We start from the raw sequence: 24,942 nt of genomic DNA, 5'->3' as shown, positions 1-24,942 counted from the left end.
TTATATTGCTTATACAGTTTTCTTTTTAAATCAGATAGAAGAAAAGAACTATAGACAAAAATACATTTAAGCTGCCCTTTATGCTTATTTTTATTACTTGTGTTTTCTCTTCTTTCATGTTTTTTACTCACAGGCTAGTGTCCTTTAATTTAAGTAAGAATTTTCACTAGTTTTTCTAGAATGGCAAGTCTGCTAATGAAAAATTAGAGCACCTTTATTGAAATGTCTTTATATCCCCATTATTAACAATAGTTTTGCTGTATATAGAATTCTTCCCTGACAGTAATTTTCTTTCATTTCTTTCAATATGTCATTCCATTGCCTTATAAACTCCATGGCTTCTGATGATAAATCCCTTGTTAATCTTATGGAAGACAAATTTAATATGAATTGTTTCTCTCTTGCTGTTGTCAAGATTGCTATCTGTCCTTTGTCTTTTAATGATTTTATTAATGAATTTAGGTATTTCTGTCATTTTGTGTATAATACTAAAATTTCACCAAGTTTCTTGGATTAAAATTTTCATGAGGTTTTTTAAATCACACTTAGGAATTTTAAGGCCATTCTTAATGTATTATTTAGTCTCTTTCTCTATTTTTCTAAAATTCCATGTTGATATGAGAGATAGTATCTCACAGGTATATGATGCTCTGTTCAATTAATTTTGTTCTATATTTTTTTCTGCTCTTTCTACTGGATATTAACTGAACTCTCTTCATATATTAACTATCTCTGAATTTACTGATTCTTTTTCTGCCAATTTAAATCTGTTACTGAACTTCTGTAGTTAATATTTATTATCAAGAGGCCTACCAAGTTGCTATCAGTAAGCTCACACAGATCCCAACTAGAAGCCCACATGGACCAGAGCTGCGGGAGTGTGCAGGTCTCACACAAGCAACAGTCAGAGGTCCACCCAGATACCATTGGTAAGTGCATACAGACCCCAGCCAGAAGCCCACTCAAACACCAGCAAGTTGGGTGCACAGCTTCCAGCTAAAGGCCCTCCCAGACAACAGCTGTACAGGTGGGCATAGCCCAGCCAGAAGCATGGCCAGATATCCCAAGTGTGCACAGGCTCCAACCAGAACCCTACCCAGACAACACGGCAGTGCAGGAATTCAGAAGGCCACCATTCTGAACCCAGAAATTGGTGTAATAGTGAGCAGCAGAAGAAAGGTCTCTAAGTGGCTTGCTGAGAATTAAAGGGCATTGGGTGAGCAAAAAGTCACCTCAACAAAGGTGTGGCAGCCTGCTTCTGTTGAAATGAGAGGACACATAAACAAGTCTCAAAACTAGACTTCCAGATCACCTAAGGCAACCCTAAATGGCAATGAGATGGAACAATCTGATACTCAACCACCTGGACTCCCTGAACTGGCAACAAAAGAGGATCTGAAAAAAGTGAAATCAGAAATAATTTCTTAGATAACAACAGAGATTGTGTCCATAATGAAAGATATGATTAATTATTCTAGAGCAGACACAGAGTGTTTTTAAAAAAATAGAGACACTGAGGAACATGATGGAATCCCAGCACATAAAACAAGTGAAATCCATAAATCAGATGCAAACAGATATCCAGGAGATTAAAAACTACATTGAAAGTTTGCACAAAAGAATGAGCCATTATGATGACAGAATATTAGATACACAAGACAGAATTGCAGTTAGAAAACATGAAAAGAGAGATCTCTTAAAAATAGTAAGGGGCAGCTGGGCATGGTGGCACATGCCTGTAATCCCAGCACTAGGGAGGCTGAGGCAGGAGGATCACTGTGAGTTCAAGACCAGCCTGGGCTACACAGTGAGTTCCAGGTCATTCTCAACTACATAGTGAGACCCTGTCTCTAAAAAGCAAAAAAATAAATAAATAAATAGTAAGGGGCAACTGCATTATTTACCTTAAATGTACCAATAACTTAATATAAAATAAAAATATGGACTAAAAAATAAAATATATAAAATAAAAATATAAAAAATAGTAAGGGACCACAAGAAATTGATACAGCAGCTCCAAGATGACACAAAGAAAAATAACATAAGACTAATAGGAGTCAAAGAAGAAACAGGAGAAAGTGCAAATGACATTTTAAAAAACTTGTTCACAGAAGTAATGGCAGAAAACTTCCCAAGTAGGGGAAAAGAACTTCACATACAGATAAGTGAGGCATATAGGACTCCAACTAGCCATGATTAAAAAAACATCTACACCTAGGCATATAATAGCTAAGATTTCAGAAACCCAACAGAATACTAAAATTCTACAAGCAGGAAAACCCATCAGAATCACAGCAGACTTCTCAACACATGCCCTCAAGACAAGAAGAGCCTGGATTGAAGTATTTCAAGCCCTAAAAGAAAACAACCTCCAACCCACATTGATGTACCCTGCAAAACTATCTTTCAAAATTGATGGAGAAATAAGATAGTTCCACAACAAAGAACACCAGAGGAATTTCGGGAATACAAAGCTAGCAATCCAAAACTATTTAAACACTATCCTAGGAAATGACAATGAGGATCACAACCCTAGGAAGCCCAGCAGAATGAATCCATTAGGCAGGACAAGAAATTAAATGCAAAGGGGGAGAATCCAATAAAAGGAAAAAGTCATGACAAAGATAGGTCAATACATATCAGTTATAACCATCAATGTTAATGGGCTCAATTCACCAATCAAAAGAAATAGACTGATAGAAGGGGTCAAGAATCAAGATCCAACAATACACTGCATACACAAAACACAATTCAAAAAGAAACTCATAAACCGAAAGTTAAACATTAGAAAAATACTCCATGAGACAGGAACCAGAAAAAAAGCAGGAGTAGCTATTCCATTTGCAGACAATATGGATTTCAAATCAAGATTAATTAAGAGAGACAAGAAATGTCACTACATCCTTGTAAAGGGAACAATTCAAGAGGAAGAGACAGCAATCATATGTATATATGCACTAAATGTTAGTGCACCTATTTAAACAAATATTAATGGACATGAAACATTAAATAATCATGAACATAATAATGGTGGGGAATCTCAACACCCCACTATCACAAACAAATACATCAACTAGACAAAAAATCAATAATGAAATACAAGAACTCATCCAAATTCTTGAACAAATGGACTTAACAGATGTTTACAGAGTGTTCTACACCCAAAAATAAGAATACAGGTTCATTTCAGCTGCATACAGGTAATTCCCCAATAGATCACACACTTGATCATAGAACATGTTTAAGTGAATGTAAAGGAATTGAAGATCATAGTGCAATGAAAATGGAGATCAATAGCAAAAGAAACCACAAAAACTTCATAAACACATGGAAATTAAACAACACCCTCCTCAACAACCAATGCATCACAGAGGAACTTAAACAAATCAGACACTTTCTGCAATTAAATGACAATGTCAATATAACACATAGAAATTTATGGGACACAATAAGAGCAGTTTTAAAGGGAAATTCAGAGCAGTGCATACTCATTAGGAAAACAGAGTGAGCTCAAATAAACAACATGATGCTGAACCTCAATCTTCTAGACAAAGAAGAGCAGGACAAACCCAAAGCTAATATAAGGATGTCAATTATATATATATGTATGTATATATATATAAAAAAATATCAGAGCAGAAATCAATGCAATGGAGACTAAGAGAACAATATAAAAAAATCAATGAATCCAAGAGTTGGTTTTTTGAAAGAATAAACAAAATTGATAAACCCTTAGCCAACCTGATCAAAAAAGGAAAGAAAAGGCTCAAATTCATGTAATTAGGAATGAAAAAGGTGAAATTCAAACAGACCCAGCAGAAATCCAGGGAAACATCTATACCTACTTTGAGAACCTATACACCAATAAGAGGGAAAACACAGAAGAAATGGCAAGATTCCTAGATACATACAAATTTCCAAAGTTGAATGAAGAAGACCTAAAAATTCTAAACAACCCAATATCAATGAATGAAATTGAAAATGTAATTAAAAACTTACCAACTAAGAAAAACCCAAGTCCTGATGGCTTCACTGCTGAATTCTAAAAGACATTTGGAGAATAATAATTGCCACTACTGTTTAAACTCTTCAGTGAAAGAAAGGGAAACAATACCTCCAAATTCATTCCTGGAAGCAACCATCACCTTCATCCCAAAATCAGAGAAATACCCAACTGAAAAAGAGAATAATAGCCAATCTCACTAATGAACAATGATGCAAAAATCCTCAATAAGATACTGGCAAAGAGAATGCAGAAGATCATCAAGAAGTCATACATGCTGACCAAGTGGGATTCATCCCAGGGATGTAGGGATGGTTCAACATATACAAATCAATAAATGTAATGCACTATATTACTAGAGCCAAGGACAAAAACATATGATCATCTCAATACATGCAGAAAAAGCATTTGACAAAATTAATCAAACATTCATGGTAAAAATCCCACAGAAAATTGGAATAGACAGTCTCCACCTCAACCTGATAGAAACCATCTATGAAAAACCAACAGCCAATATCATACTAAATGATCCAAAAATTGAAATCTTTCACACTAAAATCAGGAATAAGACAAGGATGTCCACTATCACCACTCCTATTCAATATAGTTCTGGAAATATTAGCCATATCAATTAGACAAGAGAAAGAAATAAAAGGAATAAAGATAGGAAACTAAGAAGTCAAATTGTCATTATTTTCAGATGACATGATACTCTATATAGAAGATCCCAAGAACTCCATCAAAAGTGCTTTAGACTTAATAACCAAATTCAGTAAAGTAGCTGGATACAAGGTCAACCAAAACTATCATAGCCTTCCCATATACAAACAACAAATTCACTGAGATAGGAACTAGAGAAACAACTCCCTTCACAATAGAATAAAAAAATAAATAAAATACCAAAGAGTCAATCCACTGAAAGACATCAAAGATCTCTACTCTGAAAACCATAACACTCTGAAAAAAGAGATCAAAGAGGATATCAGAAAATGGAAAGATATTCTTGTAGGAAGAACCCATACAGTGAAAATGGCCATACTTTCAAAACTGCCATATAGATTCAATGCAATCCCAACTGAAATTCCCACAGCATACAAACCTTGAGAAAACAATCAAAAAATTCATTGCACCAAGAAGATACCTAGAATAGAAAAGTAATTCTAGGCAACAAAGACAAGGTAGTGGTACAATCCCCAATTTGAAACTATACTACAAAGCTACTGTAATAAAAACAACACAGTACTAGCAAAGTAACACCTCACTGGAGGAAAGATAACTTCTTGAATAAATGGTGCTGGAAAAATTAGGGTTCATTTTACCAAAGATTAAAATTATACCTATGTATAACCATGCACTAAACTAAAATTGAAATGAATTTAATATCTAAGCATTGGGCCAGGGATTTAGCTCAGGGGTTCCGCCACCTGCTTCGCGAGTGCAAGGAGCTGAGTTTGATCCCTGATACAAAAAAACAAAAAAAAGATTTATTCATAGGAAAATGGATACATATTGAGGATATACTCCTAAGTGAAATAAATAAGTAACACATGTGTAAATACTGAATAGTTTCTCTGGTGTGAATAAGCTATAATAGTACATAAAATCATAATGACAATGTGAAATAGGAAGAAAAGGGCTAAAGGTGTAGGGAAAATGAGAAGGGTAGGGGAAAGGGAATAAGGGAAAATAAAAAAATAGGAGAAAATGAAAAAATGGAAATAAAGTGTTTGTAAATGGGGAGGGGAGCAGGGGGTGAAGGGAGGGCAGGGACAAGGGGAAAAAATGAGAACAAAGACCTGTCATGTAAAGGTACAAGATCCCAATAATGAATGTAATTGTACTGTATACCTAAAATGTACCAAAAAACTCAATGAGGAAAAAAAAACACTAAGCTGGCTAGAAGAGAGGTAAGGTGGAAATCTGAATACATTAGCACAGAAAACATTTCATAAACAAAACCTCAATTGCATGTTGACTAGCACAAAGAATCAACAAGTGGGATCTCTTCTTATTTAAAAGCTTCTGCACTGCAAGAGAAACCACCAACAGCATGAAGAAACAATGCACAATGTGGGAAAAAAATTTACCAGCTGTTCCTCGAACAAAGGTCTACTATCTAGAATATATTAAAAATGTAAAAAAAAAAATCAGACCTCCCAAATTTAAAGACCCATTCCAAAATTGGGCATCTGAAATGAAAAGACATTTCTCACAAAAAGAAGCAGAAATAGAAAATAAACATATGAAAAAGTATTCAACATCACTGGTCATTTGAGAAATGCAAATGAAAGCAACACTGAGATTTTACCTCATTCCAGAATGAATGCCTGCTATCATGAAATCAATTAATAACAAATGCTGGCTGGGCTATGAGGCAAAAGGAACCTTTCAGCACTATTGGTGGGAGTGTAGACTAGGGCAACCACTGTGAAAATTAGCATAAAGCTACCTCAAAGAACAAGGATTAGAGGTCCCACTTGACCCAGCTATACCTCTGTTGGGTATCTTCCCAAAAGTATTAAAAGAATCATACTACAGTGATATATGCACACCCATGTTCATAGCAGCACAGTTTACTATAGCTAAAACTTGGAAGCAGCCCAAATGCCCATCAACTGGAGACTTGATAAAGAAAACGTGGTTTCATTTTTTTTTTACAAAATGGAGTACTACTGAGCCATAAAGAATGAGAAACTAGAGACATCTATAGCCAAATGGATGCACATTGAGGTCATACTCCTAAGTGGAAATAAATAAGACTGACATGTATAAATATTGAATAGTTTCTCTAGTGTGAGAAACTGAAAGTGTACATAAAGATCAAAAGGCATAATACATACTGTGATATAGGAAGAAAAGGTCCAAAAGGGAAGGGAAAATGGAAGGGGTTGCAGAAAGGAAAGAAGGGAATGGAATTAATATGAGAAAAGGAAAAAATGGAAATAAAGTCTTTGTAAAAAAGGAGGAGTGGAAGGGTTGAAGGGAGGGCAGGAAAATGGGGAAAAAATAAGAACCAAGATATATTGTGTAAAGGTACAAATTTCCAATGATGAATGTCATTATATCATATACCTAAAATGTACCAATAAAATGAATTAAAAATATTTATATCAATTATTCTACTTTCAACAGCAGACTCCCAATTTGAATCTTTTTTATGGTTTCTATCACTTTATTTATAGTCTGTTGGTGAAATTTTTCTCATACTTTATGATAGTATAATTTCCTTTAGTTCCTAGAACATAGTTATAATGACTGAACTAAGTCTTTGTCTAGTAAATCTGACATATGAACATCCTTGGAGAGAGTTTCTGTTGACTTCTTCTTGTTCCCTGCTTGGTGGGCCATATTTTCATGTTTCTTTGTGTGTCTTATTTTTATAAACTGGACATTTAAGTTAATGAGGCAACTCAAGAAATTATACTTCATTCCCCCAAAATTATTTCTTGGGTATTTTTTTTATCATTGCTGGGTTTTGCTGCTGTTTTAATGTGTTATTTTAGGTATTTGTGAAGCTTTTTATTTTCAAAGCTTCTGAAGTCTGTATTCCTTGTCATATGCTGTTGCTGAAGTCTGTTTCTGGTTGGCAGATCAACTAGATCTTGGACAGATATTTCTTTAAATAGTTTAAGCCAGTAAGTCTTAAACTCATTGCTAATGACTTTTGTGTTGTCTGGGATACACATTTAACATCCCTGCGATCTCCAACTCTGCCTTATCTTTTACTTCCTGCTTTACACATGCCCTCAGTATCAGAGTTGAAAAATTATGACCTTAATTATTTTCTAGGCTTTCACATAACCCTGCACATGTGCATGGCCTTCTAGAGCTTGAAAAATGCACCAAACTTTTTCACCATGGACTCTCATGGACTTTGTAGTCCCCATGACCTCCCTTTAAAGTTTTTAACCAGCTTCTGATGTACCCTAACTGGTACTGATGCCTCCGGCAACTGAAAAACCAAATTGCCACTGATTGTTTTCAACACATGTCCTGGGGACAAGAACTTGCCCCAGTGAGAGAGCTCAGAGTGACAAGTCCTGTAAATGTCCTTTCCAGAAAGACTCCAGGCAGGTCAAAGAGTGACAGCCTTTTTAGAAGCTTCCCGCGCAATCTTTTCTTCTCCGTGTTTCTAGGATGCTACTTTTTAAGCCTATCACAGAACGGAAGTGAGGAGGATGGGAATAAGACAAATTAAAGTGCCACAGAGTTCACTGTTCTTACTGAAATCTAGCTGATCAGAAGATTTTCTTGAAGAAAATATGCTCAAATTGTTGTAAGCTTTTGGTTTTGGTTTTTGGTGTTTCCCCGCCCCCCCAGAATTGGGAAAAGATTGATCTTGACATTTTTAACATGTTTTTCATTGTTTTCATAGTAAAGATTTTTCAAATAATCTTACTCCACCATTCCATGAGTCCTGCCTTCACTCCAAGTTTCTTTTTAGTTTGGTTGGCGTATTTCCTGACCTTTATTTCTCAATTAGCTTTGCCATTATATTAAAGGAGAGTTTCCTGTAGACTGCAGATATTGGGCTGTAATTTTTGTCCAGTTTGATTGTCTCTGCTTTTAATAAACCATTTTATCATTTATATTGAATATAATCATTAACATGATTAAGTTTAAATTTACCAACACATTTATTTTCTATTTACCAGTTTGTTATTTTTCCTGCCTTTTCTTCCTTTCTTTAGATTAAATTAGGTTTTTAAAATATTTCTATTTTATCTTTTGGGGGAGTTTATTGGATAAATTCTTTGTTTCACATTTTTATTAGTTGATTTAGGGCTTTTAGTAAACTTCGTACAATCTGCCCTTAAGTAATATTATAACACAAATGTAAGAGTTTTGTGATGGTATAATTATGTCCCCACCTAGCCCTTTTGCTGTTGCTGTCTTGAATTTTATATCTAAATGCTATAAGCTCCATAATATATTGTTATTTTTGTCTTAGTTACCTTCAAAGACATTTTCCTAAAAAATATAGCCGTGTGTGTGTGTGTGTGTGTGTGTGTGTGTGCATTTGTGTGTGCATGTTTATGTCACTATCATCTCTGGTACTCTTCATTTCTTTGAATAGATTCTCATTTCCCTCTGGTGTCATCTCCTGCATGAAAGATTTCTTTTAACATTTTATGTAATGAATTCTGCTCTTGATGAGTTTTCAGATTTTGCATGTCAGGGAGGAGAAGAGCTTTGGTTTCCATTTTTTTCACTGGTTGTAGAGTCGTAGTTTTTTTTTTTTTTGAGTTTTTAATAGTTCATTGTGTCTTTGAATGTACTGTCATTCTTAGCAATTTTGGGTCTGGACATAATACTTCCACTTCCTTCTCTATTTTAAAAAGATCCTACACTTTGTTGCTGTCATTCCTTTTTTTTTTTTTTTTTTTTTTTTTTTTTTTTTTTTTTTTGTACCGGAGATTGAACTCGGGTCCTTGCGTTTGCAAGGCAGGCTACCGAACCGCTGAGCTAAATCCCCGGCCTCACTCCATTTGTTTATGATACATCTTGGTATATTTTCTTTTCCTCATATTTGGGACTTGTTGAATTCCTTGGAGTTTTCATCCGTATTTTTCTAAATAATTTTTATCTCCTCTCCATTCTTTCCAACTACATGTATATGTATATCTATTTGAAATTGTCCCACAACTTACGAGTGCTGTTTGATTTTTTGTTTTCAGGTTCTCTGTGTTTCTTTTAGATCATTTTTATTTTATGTCCTTTTTTAAGTGTGCTAATCTTTTCCTCTGCAGTATCTAATCTGTCATTAATTTTATCTAGTATATTTTCATCTCAGGCAATGTAATTTTCATGTTTAGAAGTTCAATTTGGCTTTATTTTACATCTTTTATATCACTATTAACAGGTTCAACTCTTCTCTCAACCTCATTAAATATACAGGATTGCAACTATTTTATTTCCCTCGTCCACTATCATCTGTTTTACCTGATATGTGTGTTTTTTATTATTATAAGTTGTATTTTTTCTGCTTTTTGTAAGCCTGATAATTATTTATTGGATTCCAGACCCTGCGGATTTTATTTTGTTGTGCTTGAATTTTTTACTCTTACAAATATTCTTGAGATTTGTTCTGGATTGCAGCTAAATTTCTTAGAAATTGTTTGATCCTTCAAAGCTCCTTTTAAGCTTGTTTATGTAGCAGCAGCTTTCACTCTAGAGCTACTTCTTCCGTATTACTGATTCAATCAGCTTCTGAATAATTTTTCACTTCCCTGTGAATTATGAAGCCTTCTCTGGCTTCTATGGACATGAGTACGAGATCTCAAGACTGTTCTCTTTCTCATTTCAGGTAGTCCTTTATTAGCCTTGTGTAGTTTTTATACTGAAACCTTGAGTGAGACCTTCTAAAAGTCTCTCTCTCCTCTCTCTCTCTCTCTCTCTCTCTCCTCTCTTCCTCTTTTCTTCACCCTTCTCTTCCTCTCTCTCTCATATTTATTCTTTTATACTCTGCCCTGTGAATTCTAACCACCTTGGTCTTTCCAGACTTCCAGTTGTCTTCAACTCATGTGTCCAGTGTGCTCCTGACCTCCTGTATAAACTGGCACCTTGCTCTGGGCAGTAATGTGAGACAGCACTGGGGCTCACTTCAATTGTTTTCCCTCTCTTATAGAGCACTGGCCAGGGTATAAAAACTACTTTTCATATGTTACCAAAAATTTAGAGGAGAATGCATAACCAGTTCCCACTACTCCAGCATTGTGGGAAGCTGAAGTAATATTCCACTGAATTTATATCATTTTTAGGAGAAAGAATTATTTGAGTGCATACTAATATGAAGACAGCGTTTTAGTCTAGAATGATTCCTGGTGGTAGATATTTACAATTAAGTACTTTCTGTTACTTTACTTGTTTTAATAAACTCGCTTTCAGAAAGCATTTATTGTTTATTATGCCCTTATTTTGTCACTTTCCTTATTAGTGAAGGGAAGAGCCAAGAGCTGGTAATCAATAAAATAACACCCTTACTATTAACAAATCACATGCTGATACAGTATGCTGATATAGTGTACACACACACACACACACACGCACACATTTGGCATTTGATTCAAAATTTCAACCCATGAAAGATCCACAAAATGGTATTTTACTTCAGTTTTCAAATTGACCGTTTCCCACCAAGTGCTACACAGTAGTAATTTCTCCTTTGATGGCGTCTCAAAGTTGATTCTCTTCTGTCTACCTTTCCATTTCATAATAGTTAGGGATCTTTTAAAAAATGACTTTCTTTAAACTCTCTTTTCTCTTTAGAATCTAGGTCACTCTCTCCAGCCTCTGCTATAGGTGAGAGGTGATTCACTAATAAACAAAGATAAGCCTTCATTGTGCCGCAGGAACAGGTAGGTATATATCATTCCTCAGGACAGAGGTAGAAGAAAGGTGATGGAAACGTGGCATTGGGAGGAGTGTGAGGAGGGCCAGTCCTGCCACATCCCTTTCATAGATATAGAAATTAAGTTTAAGAATATAAAGTATATATGTAGCTTATATTTTATGCAATCAGGAGCACATCTAGTTCTTGGTTCTAACTTCAAGCTGTCTTTTCTTGGCAATATAGTGTGGGAGATTTTTCTTCTGAAGAATTTATTTAAAATTTTACATGTGCCCCACTCCCAACCTATATATTTCTAGTCCTTAGTTAGAAAAAAAGGTATTCAAAAGCCTAGTTTATTCTTTTATTAAATTTTAATCCTCCATGCTTAAAATAAACAGTTCAGCTCTGCCATTCTGTTTTGTTTTGTTTTGTTTTGTTTTAATGTCCTGAGAAACCATTGCCCAGCAGGCTCGTCTCTGAGGTTATGGAACATATACTGAATTTCCTCGGGACTCTCCTGTTAACATATGGAATCATTTTGAGGACATCTTACAGCCTCTTCTCCTCTTTAGAACAAACAGTTCTAAATTATTTGTCACTCTGCAAAATCTCATAAAACTCAACGAATGCAAACATAGTCAATTTATGGAGAATCTCTATTCCAATATTTTCTTTTTGCATTTTTTTCCTCACTGAAATTTTTCCCCCATGACAACTTTCAAGACGTGAGAGATTCTGAGTGCCTTGTTCAAAAAGCAAAACAAAATCATTTTACAACTAGTGATCTTTAGTAAGCAACTCACCTCTGGTTAATGAATTTTAAAAATTGCTTAGGGAATAAATTACTATATGCATGTGAAAGCTGCCTTAGTTTAAGAGCGGGTAATGTTTTTCAATTTGAAAAGTTGGGCTCTTTTAGATTACTATTTTACCTTGCCTCAACAGAAAAATTTTGCCCCTTTTCCATGGGTAGGGCTATGTTTTGCCTCTCTGATAGCAACAATTTATATCACCACAATCCTAAAAATATTTGCTTAGGTTCAAGCCCCAGTACTAGGAGTGGGGGGGGGCACTTAAATAGACCGGTGTGAGCATAATCTGATAAGCAAATTCTTGGCAGCGATCCAAATTTGAGGGAAATAAAAATATTGGTAACCCCGTAGGTTGCTCTAAGAAGTAACCAAGAAAAGGTTTTAAAAGCACTTTGAAAAGCCTGCTCCAATATCTAAAACACCGTATTTTGTATTCAGATATATGTAAAAATATCTTTTCTTATTCAGTAAATCCTCCCTCTCCCCTGAAAGTCCCACAGTCCACATAAGAGAAATGGGATTTTGTTCCATTTCCAGGTTTCCTAACATTTCCCACTAGGAACATCAAATTGCAAGTCTTAAAACATTGGAATTCTGACTAGGTGATAAGGAGTCAACTGTAGGACCTTGGGAATGCAGCAGTCACCACACACAGAAGCAATCTGACAAGATTGGTTGTTACCTCACCACTGAGCAGATTCCCCTTGAGGCAGAGGAGGCCAGCTCTCTCTAAGAGGGTCATCCTGTCTAAGGTGAGGGATCACGGGACCACGTTTTGTGTCCCTGAAGGGCGGCTTTCCACAATGCAGCCAATTTTTGCTTTCTCTGTCACTTTAAACTTCTAGAATCCAACAAATTTTCAACTTCAAGACAAAAGCTCCAGTGAAGAGAAATATCCTGTGGATATTGGAGGTACCATGCCGTAAACCCCTTCTCTCTCTTTTCTTTGTCCTTTATACTTGCTACCTCAAACAAGGAAAAATACAGCATATAATTTTGACCCTACTCACTTTCCTGACAATGATCTCTACCCATAGATTTAGAGCATGTTAGACTGAGCTCGAAGACCGGTGAGGCCTCTTCCTTAGAGTGAATGACTTTCCATTGCTTCAAAAGTTCTTTCTTTCCTTTCTGACCACCCAGAATAGAGTATTGTCATCTCTGACACGCTTTTCTGAATCTCTATCTCTCCACCCTAGTAAGATAAAGTACACTAATCTGATTTAGGGTTTCTAAAGAAAAAACTCCAAATTAGATTCCATCATTCTGCTCCCTTAAACCTTATACATTGGCCTAAGAGCGCTCTTCTTATTTCCTTTGCTTTTGCATGGCACTGTTGTGGTTTTTGTCTAGATGTCACCCCAAAGCCTCATGCACTCATAAATAGGGCTTTGGGTAGGTGAATGGATTGTGAGTGTGTGATACTAACCAGTAGTTTAGCCCACTGATGAGTTTAGCTAAACATGATGTTAGGAGATGAAGCCTGCTTGGAGGAAGTGGGTCACTGGGAGCGTGGCCTGGAAGGATTTATCTCAGTGATGAGAAAGTAACTGAAATAAGTATCAACATATGAGGGGAAAAACAGTCAAGTCTATTTATTGGTCAGATGCTCTCTAGGGCACTTGTGACGCAAAGACCTTTCAGTAACCTCAGAAACCCTGGTTCTTAGGCCACAGGGGCATAATCCATTTTGATGAAGAAATGTGTTTTTGTTTTTTTGGGTTTTTTTAGTCTTTGCAATTTTTCTATTTCGGAAATGTTGAGTTCAACTTAAATTTAACCACATCATTATAGAGGCTGCTGGAAATATTCTTCAAGTTTCTTATCAGTGAAAGTGAGCAAAGAATTTCTTTTTCTAAATATAGATGTTATAAGAAAGAACTTTTCTTCAGTACTAATTTTTAAAGCTTAATTATCTAGACAAAATGCATGTTATATTACACACACACACACACACACACACACACACACACACTAAAGATCTACATAAATTTTCAAAATATGTCATCCTGAAAGACAAGCAGTATATGGTGAAATGTGATAGGTATGTGGCTTCATGCAAAAGACTTCATTCTTTTATTGTGGAATTTTAATTGGTACTAAATGAGGATTGAGCAAAAATGTTTCTTTAAAGCAAATTCTGGATAAAAAGTAAAGAAGAAGTAGGAAAGAAATTTAAAACTTGAGAATCAATTTTTTTAATTTACAGATGAAATTACATATATTTACATGAACAACACAGTTTCTTCAAATGTATCTACCTTGAGAATGACTAACTATACCTAGCTAATATAAGCAATACATCACATAGTTATCATTTTTGTGGTGAGAACATTTTATGTCTTCTCAGCATTTTCCAACAATGCAATATATTATTAACTATAGACATCGTATTGTGCAATAGTTCTCTTTTAGCTCATTCCTTCTTATCTAATTGACTAGCATCTCCTCAACACCCACCCCAACCACCCTTGCTCCTCATAACTACCATGGTATTCTCTATCTCTATAAAATCAACTAATTTAGATTCCACTATGAGTGACATCAGGTGCTATTTTTTCTTTCTGGACCTGGCTTATTTCACTTAACATAAAGTGAGACTCAATTTTTATGTGTACTTTAAAAAATAACCATTTATTAGGTTAAATTAGGCCTTTACAATAAAGTACCATTATTTTACAAGATACTGATTGCTAATCAGTATAAGTAAGAAAATTAAAAATAGTAAATCAAAATACTTGGGAAACTCAAACCCACCATGTAATAGTGAAATTAATGACTTCTATACAACAAGAAAATCCTTTCAATTCTCCAATGACACAATTATAGTTGGTGAGAGGTATTATTATATAAATGTAACAATGTGTTCCATTTTCAAGATATTAGCCAATATTGCTTTTAGCTAATGTAAGTAGCATGAGTTATGGAGACAGGAAGATATAGTAGGTTTAAATTCTAAGTGTGCCCCTCTGCCCTTGCTCCCTTCTCTCCCATCCTCCTGCCTTTTGTTTGCTTTTTGGCTGCCCTCTTGATCAAACCCAGAGTCTCTGATATGCTCTGCAAGTGCTCTACCAGTGACCTAAACTCCATCCCATAAGCTTGCTGCTTTCTAAATGGAACAGAACAATTTGCTTGGCTCATCTGACATGAGTTTTCTCACTGATAAAAGGGTCTAGTAATAATTACTTCACCATTTTTAAAAATTAAATGAGATAAAGCTACACTTCATTGAAGAAAACCTGAGGTATTCAGAACAACCTTTCCAAATAAGACTAGAGGGCTGGGATGTAACTCAGTGGTTCCACCACTGGCCCCACAAGCTCAAGGACATGAGTTCCACCCCCGGTACCAAAAACACAAACAAATAAATGACTAGAAATAGACTTTTAAATATTCTAGCTGAAAGCTTTAAAGAATCAACAAAATAGCAAGGAATTACAGAGCCACAATGTTGAAATAGAAATAGAAAAAAAATACAGAAATAAGCTCCTAATGGGAACTCTTTTCTTTACAAGTATTTGCTGATTTGTGAAGAGGACTCTGAGGAAGATGAGAATGACTTTCATCAAAGCTAAAGCTTGGAAACAGCCCATTTGCCCCTCAGTTGGAGACTGGATAAAGAAGATGTGGTTTTTCTACAAAACGGAATACTACTCAGCCATAAAGAATGAGAAATTAGACTCATTCATAGGAAAATGGATGCATATTGAGGATATACTCCTAAGTGAAATAAATAAGTCACACATGTATAAATACCAAATACTTTCTGTGGTGTGAAAAACTATAATTGTATATAAGCTCCTAATGATATTAACAATGTGAAATAGGAAGAAAAGGGCTAAAGATGTAGGGGAAGTGGGAAGGGTAGAGGAAAGGTAATAAGGGAAAAGAAAAAAATATGAGAAAATGAAAAAATGGAAATAAAGTGGAGGAGGTAAAGGGAGGGCAGGGATAAGGGGACAAAATGAGAACCCAGACCTGTCATGTAAAGGTGCAAGATCCCAATAATGAATGTAACTGTACTGCATACCTAAAATGTACCAATAAACTCAATGAGGAAAAAAAGGTAGAGCAGCCCTCCCTATGACCTTCAAGTCAACTCGGTGTAAAGCATAGGAAAGAAAAAGAAATACACACCAGTAGGACAAAGAGAAACCAAATAACAATATAGTAGCTTTAAAACCAATTATATCATAATTACTGTAAATGAAAATGGGCTGGCAAAAAAAAACTTAAAAAACAAAGATTGGCAGGCTGGCATAAAAATATGTATATTCTTATTATGGGCTAAACATAAAATATACAAATATAGTTTGGAAATAAAACAATGAAAAATACATGCCATGAAAACTCTAAGTGGTTTTAAAAGGCCCAAAAGTTCTTTGTTACTCCTCTTTTAAAGGTTGAGCCTAATTTTTCTCCTGGTGAGAATTGGTCTTATTTAGTAGCTGAATTCTAATGAAAAGAATGTGGCCTCTCTCTCTTTCTCTCTCTCTTTCTTTGCTCAGGGGGATGCTAGCTCCTGTGTCATTGGGGCACTAAGGGAAATCCACTTGGTGAGGAACCATGACCTTCTGCCAATAGCCAATGAGAAACTGAGGCCTCCAGCCAATAGCTATTCAAGTCAGTCAATTTTTCTAAATTGCTGAACCATAAAAAAAAAATCTTAACAAATTCTAAGAGTGACAATCACACATTAAAGGATATGACTGCATATCATTATATAATAAAAAGATAAGTAGAAAATTCCCATGTGTTTCTAAAATAGAAAATTCACTTCTATGTAATTTCCAGGTCAAAGTAGCGATCATAATAGAAATTATAAAATACTTTGAAATTAACACTAAGGAAAATATATGTGAAATGCAACTAAAATCATTCACTGAAAATCTAGTCTTAAGTGTATATATTAGACAAGAATAAAAATTAAAACCAAGAAGCAGCCCAACTGCCCATCAACAGGAGACAGAATAAAGAAAATATTTTTATATAAAATGGATTATTACTCAGCCATAAAGAATGAGAAATTAGAGATATTTATAGCTAAATGGATGCACATTGAGTTGATACTCTTAAGTGAAATAAATAGGACACATGTCTAAATATTGAATAGTTTCATGAAGTGTGAGAAACTGAAAGTGTAAATAGGATTAAAAGGTATAATACATAATATGAAATAGGAAGAAAAGGTGCAAAGAGGAAGGTGAAGTGGGAAGGAGAGAGGAAAAGAAAAAATGGAAATGGAATTGGAAACAAAGTCTTTGTAGACGGATGGAGGGGTTGAAGGGAGGGCAGGGGAATGGGGAAAAAAATAAGAACCAAGATAGATTATGTACAGGTGCAAATTTCTAATGATGAATGTCATTACACTGTATACCTTAAATGTACAAATAAAATTAATTAATTAAAAAATAAAACAAATGATCTAAGTATTTATCTCAAGAAGTTAGTAAAAGAAAAATTAACCCCTCAAAAATAGGAGGAAAAATAGAAGGAGCAGAAAGCAATAAAATAGAAAAAAAAACATGATGGAATCAAAGCCAAAAAGTTATTACTTAAAAATTGTAAAGGTAGACTTTGGGAAAAACTTGTCAAAGACAAAGACACAGATTAGTGACATCACTACAGAGCCTATGCACACTTGAAACACAAAAAGAATATTATGTCTCCATCAGTGGGGATTCATTCACAGTTCCATTATCATGGCATTCTCTTTCTCGTTTTTAAATTTTCTTATTAACTTTCACATCCACGGTAATTTTCTTAATCTTTTTACAAATTAATGTTTCTATGTTCCTCAATTTTACATCTTCTTATGGTCATTGTTGACTGTTAGTATCTTAATTTTTTGTAACTGGGACAAAATACCTGACACCCACGTTAAAGGAGGAAAGATTATTTTAGCTCACAGTTTGTAGAAGTTTCAGTCCCTAGTTGGCTGGCTTCAAGACAGGACAGGATGACAGAAGAGGTAGAGCAGAGGAGACACAGATCATGGCAGGGCAGATAGGAAACAGCAAGCCTTCCTTCTGCTTTCCCTTTTATTCCACACAGCCTACAAACCTATTGGTTGATACCACTCAGTGTGGGGATCCACTTAGGAGAAAATTGTACTAATCCACTTAGGAGAAAAAAATCCTGTTATCACACCCTTAATGCTGTATCACACACCTGCAATCCCACCATCTTCCAAAAGCCTCCAACTTGAATTCATTAAGGTTTGAGGGGACATCTAGATATAAACCAAAACAGTTCATTTGATTTTCAAGTTCTGTTGGTCTCCCACTGTATTTTGATAGAGTCTTGTTTAATACAGAGAATATCTTATCTCCTTTCACTGAGAAAAATAAGTGATTTGATTTAAATTTTTTTTCTCTGGTGTAAGTCAGTTTAGAACCCTTCACATGCTATTAGTTCCCATTCCTTTCTATTACAGAGTGTTTTTAATGATTGTCTGACTGTTTTTGTAATGTAATCGTTTTTGAGATTTTAAGATTTAAAACCCAATGAGAGCATCAAATATACATGAAAAAGACCTCATTGGGACCAAACTAAGGTCAAGCCTTTTATAAAACAGACACCCCCAATATCTTTTTCTTCCTTTTTGCTAATTATATTTTCATGGTTTGATACTCCCATTTATCTCTACCATGTCTGAGACTGAAAGACACCCTGGGAGACAGAATAGGCAATAATTAAAAGAATTAACTCTGAAATCAGTAAGACCTGGGTCATATATAGACTCCACCATTTGCAATGCATACGACTTTGGACAAATTAGTCAACCTCCTCAAGTTTGTTTCCTCAAGCTCAGTTTTCTATATATAATGGATATATATTAAAAGGAAATGAAATCAATATATCAGAGAAACAGCTGAACTCTCATGTTTATTACAGTATGATTCACAATAGCCAGGAAATGGAAATAACCTAAGTCTCTATCCACTAATAAATGAATGAGGAAAATATGGAATATTATTAAACCACTAAATCTGTCATTTGTAACCAAATCTGGCATTTGTAATGGTATGGATAGTTGTTAAGTGAAATAAGCCAGGCATATAAAGATAAGTACCAATGATCTCACTCATATGTGAAATATTAAAAAATAATCCCATACAAATAGAGAGTAAAATAGTATTTGCCAAAATCTGGGAAGGGTGAGGTACAGGGATAGAGAGAGAATGGTTAGTGGGTACATGGAATGCAGTTGAATAAGAGGAATAAGTTCTAATGTTCTGTAGCCTAGTAGCCTAATTATGTGTGACAACAACTAATTGTATATTTCAAAATAGCTAGTAGGGAGAACTTGAATGTTTTAGACACAAAGAAAGAATAACTTTTTGAGGTGCTAGACATACCAATTAGCCTGATCTGATCATTACATATTGTGTACGTATATTAAAATGGCACATTATACCCCATAATAAGTATAACTAGTACAAGCTAATTAAAATTTTTAGTTTTAATTTAAAATGAGAAAGCATTTGAGTCAATAAAACCTCTCTTAGAGAGACTTTGTGAAAGAAAAATGCACACACCTAGTCTACAGTTGTAGCTTTTCATCAGCATAGTTGTTGTTTGTTTTTTTTTAATGTACAGTAAGCCTAACATTCATCAGGTTTCTTTCAGGTTCTCTTCTAAGATCCCCAGTCATGAAACACAGATTATCATGATATATTTCATAGGAAGAATCTATTCGTTTTTCAAGTACTTGTAAAACAAAACATTAAAGGCTTCAGTGAATAGAGGAATGATATGCACAATTTATCAGCATTACCTCAAATACAGGAAGAAGGCTCTATGAGTCTCTTTTTTAAAGCAGCCATTAACTTCAGAGATTGCTGAGAAAGGGGAAGATTGGTGGTGTCAGTGGGCAACTCACCGGCCAGTAGCTTTGGTTTTCTTTGTCCACTATCATTGAAATCATTAGTGTTGCTGACTTAGACTACTTTCTGTTGCTATAACAGAATATGTAAAGCTGAAGAATTCACAAAGAAAAGAGTTTTATTCTGGCTTATAGTGCTGGAGACTGCAAAGTCCAAGATTAAGCAGCCACTTTTGGTGACACCGGCTCACCTTGTGCTGTGTCGACTCATGGTGGGAAGTGGAAGGGCAAGTAGGCACATACACAAGGGTCAAGACACGAGAGGCGGCTTGCGTCACAACTTGCTCTTGAGGTAACTGATCCAGTCCTGTAAGAACCAAAACTAACACAATAAAGCCATTATTACTCTCTTGATTACCTTAAAGCCCTGCTCCCACCACTGTCACCACAACGGCCCCAAATTTCAACAAGAATTTTGAAATGAATATATAGTCATATCTATGAATGAATGAATGAATGAATGAATGAAGAGAAGACTAGAGAGTCAGTAAGGGCCAGATAAGGAAAAGCTTTCTATGGCATATACACCCACATAACCAGTTGTCTCCTAGGAAATGTGACCAGACACTAAAGAACTCGGTAATAGTACTGATATGACCTGAATTATGTCCTAGATATATTGGCTTGACCATAGCATTGTTAAAAACAGTAAAATGAGTAATATTTGCATATCCATCATAAATACTAGTGTGGCAGGTGTTGTTTAAAGCCTAAGAGCACTCAACAAACTAGACCAGAGTTCCTGCCTTATAAGTGTACGTTTCAATAGAAGGTGTTAAATAAAATCAATTTGGATAGATTCAAAGGTCAAAAGTTCACAATTATAAATACTAAAATACACTATATTGAAAAATTAGTGTATAAAAATATTAAAGAAGGTAGAATTGCCCATGTTCCCTAGTTAAGTTAATTCTATTATTGAAACGAAATGAGAATCTAGCCACAAATGACAAATGAATTAGATACTGTTAGTTTGCCTTTACTTCTCTTTCTTTTGCTGCAACATTTTCATGGTTTCTACATTTTGTTTTTCTGACTATTTGGCAACCTCTTTATTTTAGGACTGGTCCTCATGCCTTCATCTCACTCAGCCTTCCCTTTGACTGTTCACTGATGTTCTGAATTCGAAGTGAATTGATTAAATCAAGAAAGTGTAAACAGCTAGATCCCTGAATTGGGTAAATGAACCCACTTTTCTACAGCAACTCGGTAGACACTTGTATTATTATGCTTTCTTTGGCAATGGCATTTTTAAAAATTATGCCAAGAGAACTCATGAGTTTTGATAATCTCTCAGTAGCAAAATCTTTCCAAGGTGTCAGGCTTGGTAGACTGAAAGAGTGGATATTTCCTAAAGCTACTTCTGAAGACTCATAATCTCCTGCCAAATCTGTAACTGATAAAAATTCATATATGCACATTCCACTCTCAATATTGAGAACACCTGTTTAAAGAACATCACCCTTGCCAACGCTAAATTTCATGTCTCATCTTATTCTACTATGACTGAAACATTCCTTTTTCTTACTTTCCAGATGTGCCTTTGTTATAATTAAGATTTGCCGTAGTGCAGTGATATATGTGAAAGTGTTGTGAATTTATGGCAGTCAGTGTTTTCAGAGAAGATATCCAAGAATATGTCATCAGCATCAAACTTCAATTTGTCTTCAAAAGCATGTGTCAGAGTACTAGATCCTGAGGTTACGAAGACAAGTAAGGAAAAAATTCTGATCATCATAATCTCAAAATATAGTGAAAGTGATAGACAAGTAAACACATTTGTTTTCTTTTATAAAAGTAGAATTAGTTAATAGAGTGCATAGAGAATGGTAAATATAAAAAAGAAGTTGTGCCTTGGCAACAGAAAGGAGGAAATTCCCAAAGAATGCTACTTGAGCAGAATTTTGAAGAATGTGTGGAAATTCAACAGGGAGGCAATGACTTTTCTGAACTTTCCCCAGAGAGTACCAACTTGAGGGAAAATAATTATACTCTGACTGTCATGTCCAGAACTAGTGTGTGACCTCTCCCCCAGGTTCTGGAAAGTTCCAGCTCCCCTTGAACTTTGTATCTCATGCTAGTCTCCTGATGAAGAATAACAGGATAAATGCCTCATCTGTAACTCTGCAAGAGGGCTGGTTTTAACTAGCCCTCCTTGGCAAAGCATCTGGGGATTTCATAATGAAGTCAAGGGCGTTTGGCTTCAGGATTCAATCGTTCATGAAAATCCGTGGTACATAAGTTTAATTTTATATAACAGTGAAACTTTGTAGAATATAAGCTATGTGTTCTCAAAAATTGCTTCACTGAGAAATTTCTGAGCCTTATCAAATTTCAGCATCTCCACAACCTCTTTTGCCTCCTGCCCAGGCAGGTGAAGAAGAAACATAAAGCCTAGTCTTGAGGGCAATTAGAAAATATAGTGAGTCATTTCTACTTGTTCAATTCCCATTTGAAAGAAAATATCATTTCAATGATTTAATTTCTTAGTGCAAAACCTGGCATGTTACTGGAACTTTAAGTGCCTCCACACCCACTATTATTGAACTCATCATTAAGGACACTTTTTTTTCTTTTTTTTTTTTTTGGTAATTGAAATTGCATGTTAGAGAGTTGACTAAAACCTCCACGTGACCTGGTTACAACTTCATTTGCAATTCTGCCACTGAAAGTGGCTGACAATAGATGGAATGACATCTGCCTCCGAGTCAGAGTTATTTTAGAGATAGCACAATGGTAAGAGAATCACATGTTTATCTTACAGACAAAATATGGATACCATGCTTTTGTTTATAAAAAGAAACAGAAAAAAAAGAGGATTTTGCCCAGAAAACTTTCTGAAGAATTCCTATTGATAAAGTTCTGTTTTAATGCCATTTGATGAGTTGCTTACAAAAGTGCCTAACATTACAGAAAGTTTGTGAAAGACAGCTAAAGTAATTTACAATTCATTTTGGGTGACTATCCAACTTTGGACTGTCTTAGTACCTGATTTCCTTCTCTTTCCAAATCCTGCTCAGGGACCATTTTATTGCTAATTAGCACCTCTCTGAGAAAGTTGTCAGGAAACAGTGGAGGTGGGATTTATATCATTCAATGCATTTGTATTTTTTTGAATCATTGAAAATTTTTGAAGGGAAGAGTTCTGAAATAACTGTAAGATGAGGTCTGAAGACTTCTGGGGAGTATAATGGCATATCTAGCTCTTATCCTGTAGTAAGTATAAGTCCATTGATTTGACTACCTTTATTGTATGCACCTTCATTGTATTCTCCAAGCAAATTGCACAATATTACAGGATATATCAGGGATTTGAATACATAGTTGCCCCTCCAATGCTACAGATTCCACATCTGTAGGTTTCACCAACCACGGACTGAAAATAGTTGAATGGCTTCCAATCATTGCATCTGTACTGAATATGTGTGAACTTTTTTTTGCAATTACACAGTAACAAATATTTATACAGCATTTACATTGTATTAGATTTATAAGTACTCAAGAAATGATTTAAACTATACAGGAGGCTATGTGCAGGATATATGCAAATACTTCACCATTTTATATAAGGGGTTGGCATCTGAGGATTTTGGTATTGGGAGGATGGTCCTGGAACTAAAGCCCCATGGGTTCCAAAGGATAACTGTAAGCACTGGAAACTAGCTCCTGATGAACAATTATCACTGATCTGACACATATTTGGTCCTTCCTGATGTCATTTTTGTGGAGATCTTCCAACATCAAGCTTCTATCCTGAAGTCATTCACAAAGCAAACTGACAAGTACAAGAACTGAAACTTAGGCTGTAAAATTTATTTTTCCACTATAATTGTGGGTTTTTTATTTGTTTTCTGGCTTGCATCTTTGAGAGCTTTTGCTATTTGAATTCTTGGCTGGCTTCCCTCTCACAAAAGCATGAAGTGTGTGGCTTTGCTTCTCTCTAATGTCTATAATCAACACATCTATTTGTGATGACAAATGCAGCCACAAACCCTGTTGTGTAGAGCACTTGCTTTGCTGTTTAAGAGTCAGAGGTGAGGTGAACAGAGCCCGTGCTGTATCTCATATTCAGAACCCTGGGAAAGAACACACTGTGACTTTCTTTTGGAAACGTCAACACCTACCCATATCAGAACAGGATTTGCCTTCTATGTCAGATTCAGTATAAAATTGTCTCTTGGAAGGGAAAGGCTGCTCTTACAGATGGAAGGGACACGATGTGAGAAAAGCTGTGACCGCAGTTGCCAGGCGGATGGCCCTGGCAGTTGTAACCTCTTTTGTATCTGCAATTTATGACCAAATTCAGTGAATGTAACTGGTGTTCTTTGAAGGTTCTTTTGTTGAAAATGGGGCAAGGGGGATAGTTATACCTGGAGCAAAATTTCAACATGAATATTCTTTTTTTTTTTCAGCTTTAATTGAGTTTATTGGTACATTTTAGGGACACAGTACAGTTACATTCATTGTTGGGATCTTATACCTCTACATGACAGGTCTTGATTCTCATTTCTTCCCCTTGTCCCTGCCCTCCCTACACCCCCTCCTCCCCTCCCCATCTACAAACACTTTATTTCCATCTTTTCATTATCTCACATTTTTTTCTTTTCCCTTATTACCCTGCCCCTACGCATCCCACCTTCCCTACACCTTTAGCTCCTTTCTTCCCATTTCTAAAAGTGAGTAATCTTATTAGGATCTTCTGTATCATTGCAGATTCACACCAGAGAGACTATTCAGTATTCACACATGTGTGCCTTATTTATTTCATTTAGGAGTATATCTTCAATATGTATCCATTTTCCTATGAGTGAATCTATTTTCTCATCCTTTATGGCTGAGTAATATTCCATTATTCTTCCACATAAAATGATTCAGAAGTAAAATTTCCAGTTTGACACACACACAC

At 35.3% G+C, this 24,942-nt stretch overlaps 1 long non-coding RNA gene across 2 annotated transcripts in view; it reads right to left on the bottom strand.

Annotated features, from left to right (window-relative positions):
- The window catches only part of LOC104849111, an 83,963-nt gene that overhangs the window by 14,575 nt on the left and 44,446 nt on the right, over nucleotides 1-24,942 (bottom strand). For both annotated transcript variants that reach the window (XR_776647.1, XR_776645.1), the window contains exon 2: nucleotides 20,228-20,358. This is a non-coding gene — a long non-coding RNA (uncharacterized LOC104849111). The remainder of the gene's footprint in view (nucleotides 1-20,227; nucleotides 20,359-24,942) is intronic.

This window comes from Fukomys damarensis, unplaced genomic scaffold, assembly GCF_012274545.1.
Source record: "Fukomys damarensis isolate Sample0158 unplaced genomic scaffold, DMR_v1.0_HiC HiC_scaffold_1, whole genome shotgun sequence".
Lineage (NCBI taxonomy): Eukaryota > Metazoa > Chordata > Mammalia > Rodentia > Bathyergidae > Fukomys > Fukomys damarensis.
This window is presented reverse-complemented; position numbering and strand designations above follow the sequence as displayed.